We start from the raw sequence: 3,122 nt of genomic DNA, 5'->3' as shown, positions 1-3,122 counted from the left end.
TGTCTATTTAATGTTGGTTTTCCTCTCATCTCTGTGGTTGTGGTGGTTTTGGGGGTTTTTTTTTGGTTGTTTTTTGGGGGTTTTTTTCATGTTTTTACACAAATTCCTTGGAATTTCCATTTCAGCTGTATTCTGGTATTCCATAGAAAATTTTTAGCTAAGACCAAATCTAAGTTACCACACTTGGTGACTTAGTGTGTAGAACCCGAAGGACATACCACAGGACTAAAAGGTATACTATTGAAGGTAATCTGTGTCTATATTAGTAAAGGTATGGATAATTTAGATGTTATAAGCCTGAGAACAGAATTATTTTTTGGAAAAAGACAAACCTTTACTTCAAACCTCCCTTAGTAATTTATGGTGTTTTGGGAAAAAATTTTGTAGCTTATTACATATTGCAGTATTCATACATTTATTTAAGCAGGACTACTTGCTATACGATCCTTCTTATCCAGCCTAAGGTACCTTCACATTGTTTTTGTCAAAATGTGGAAGAAAGGTGTTTTTAATTATATCCACTGGAGTAAATAGAGAATTTTTGCATGTCTACATGAAAAAAAGCTACCACCAACCTGATCTTAAGGATGTCAGTGAATTGATCTGATGGGCTGTGCTGCAGGTTCAAACCTAGTGAAAGAAAACCCCATACCTGCAAGTACCTAATGAATTAGCACATAGACCTTTGAGTGGCATGTGTGAAGGACTTTGATTTTATCTGGAGAATGCATGTTACATGAGTAATTGGTACAGTATGGAACAAAGCTTCAGCAAACAAAGCATGACATAAGATCTTCACCAGTAAGTTCAGGTGGCTCACTCAAGCGCCGTCAATCTTCACACACAAAGGACGATTCCCATTATTTAATGTACAAATGCAGCAATACTCATTCTCTGTGCTTTGGAAACTACTACGATGCTGATGAAACTACCATGATCTAGTCCCAAGGATAGCAAAAATCCACTAGCTGTTGAATGCATGAGGTAAAATTGTTCGTGTTTCTCAGTTATTGCTGCTGTACGTTCTACTTATAGTTTTATTTTGATAGATTTATGTTTGTTACTTTGATGCACTCAATTCAGTTGTGTCTCCAAACAGTGGTTGTGTAGCAAGTAGGCAGCATACAGAAAAACCTTTTCCTTTCTGACCATTAGGTGGAGCTAAAAATCTCTCATACAGGAAAGTTATTTGATTTCTTTCCATCAAATTGTCCCCACCTCTATTTCCTTTTTTTGTGTTTTCAGTTTTCCCTGACAGGGAGTGGCAGTATTGTATAATCTCCTTTCAGGAAATTTCAGACACTGGTGTTGTTGTTACTTAAAAAACTGACAATTTTCAAAAATTCAGCAATAATGAAGGCTTCCCTAATTATGGATGCTGTCAAGCTCTTAAGTTAAATGAATGTTTAAGCACTTTACTGGGTTGTGTCTTACATATTCGTTATATGTCTGGATTGCTGATCTAAAATATCTGGTTAAATAAGCCTGTTTATCACATTGACCCTAAATACCTAATTACTTATCTTTCTGATGTCAATTTTTAAAATTGTTAAAACCACCTAAAATTTGTGATCTGGGAGGTCCTGATACTTAAACATAATTTGAATGTGTTGTGTCCTGCTGCTGTTGTATGGACTTACTTTAGGCAGAGTGCTGCTACACACAGATACAATTAAAACTGGAGGGCAAATGTCTTAATTTTATTTGTAATTTTCACAGGGCACGCAGCTGTCCTGACCTGAGGGAGGAAGGTGACAACTTGTGGCTTATAGGATTTATTCTTCTTTGTAATGAAGGAGGGAAGCACAAGAAATTCTAAACATGTTAGCAATAGTGTGATTTTTTTGTAGGAAGAGGAGGAAAAGTATTCCAAATTATAGCTACTCCTTCTGAATGTCTGTAAATAAGTTTATGGTTATTATAAATAGACAGATCTTCTGTTTGCATTCTATTCTGTTTATTGAGATATTTTGAAGAATTCCTGCATGTTCCTTCATACTGTCCTTCACACTATATATAAGGTTCTGTAAAGACTTTGTAATTTTTTTTAATGATGTAGTATTTATAAGAAGGTTTTAAAAATTTTGGTTAGTAGTCTAGACTTTCATTTCTGCTGTGACACATGTTTCTTTTGAAATCTAATATAAAACGCAGAAGCCAGTATTCTTTTAGTTTGTTCAGTTAATGGTTTCCAGTTTTAAAAGTCTGTAAACTGCAAGCCATAGAATACTGTTAAATTGGCTAGATTATACTTGTAAGGCAGAAGCAAATCTTATAACTGGTTTTATGGAGGAGAAAACACTTTTTTTTTTTTTAGGAAATAAAATGGTATTTCTGTGGTATTTAAGGGACAGAGATCGTAACCCATCACTTGCCTAATACTGTCTTTGCTGAGAAGATAATTGCAAGCTTTAATGGTTGTCACTGATTTGGAGACAGATTCTCCTGAGTGAAATTGTCCTGGTTAATTGTCTCAGTTCATTGAAGGTTCTTGTAATGTATAAGAGACTTTTCTTGCCTCTTGTCTCAGTAAAATCTAGTGTGTTTGAGACGTATTGAAAAGTCAGGAGGAATTTTATGTGGTTTAGGTTGATGTTGGTTGACCTCTAAGAAAGGGTTTTCACAGTAGCCACGTGACTAGGGCTGGCCATCCTTTAGTATTTAATAAGAATAACAGTGTTTCTTAGATGAAAATTAGTAGTTACCAGAGAATGACATAATTTTTTTAAAAATTCATATGGTATGTTAATCATACTACTCAGCAGATTTGTATAAATGTAACAGGAATTAATTTTTCACTTCAATGATTACTTTTGTGCTGAACTGGGCAACATTTTTGTCATGTTACTATGGCTATGGGTTTCTTGTATGTCTCATGCAACATGGTATGCTTACTTCTGAACACTTTCTTCTAGAATGACTGTTTCACTCTTGTACAGCTAGTTTATATATTGTTGCATGTGGAATTGCACACCAGATGTCCTACTTTCCTATCTAACTGTGATTGGACTCCTGTTAGTGACAGGTTTTATCCTGTGTATCAGTACTGGGTTTGCCTGCAAGGTTTTGGTAGCAGGGGGTCTGCAGGGGGAGCTTGTCTTCTCTGATAAGCTCCTAAAAAC

The sequence above is a fragment of the Passer domesticus genome, chromosome Z (assembly GCF_036417665.1).
Source record: "Passer domesticus isolate bPasDom1 chromosome Z, bPasDom1.hap1, whole genome shotgun sequence".
Lineage (NCBI taxonomy): Eukaryota > Metazoa > Chordata > Aves > Passeriformes > Passeridae > Passer > Passer domesticus.
The sequence above is the reverse complement of the archived record's forward strand: the minus strand, read 5'-3'. Positions refer to the sequence as shown.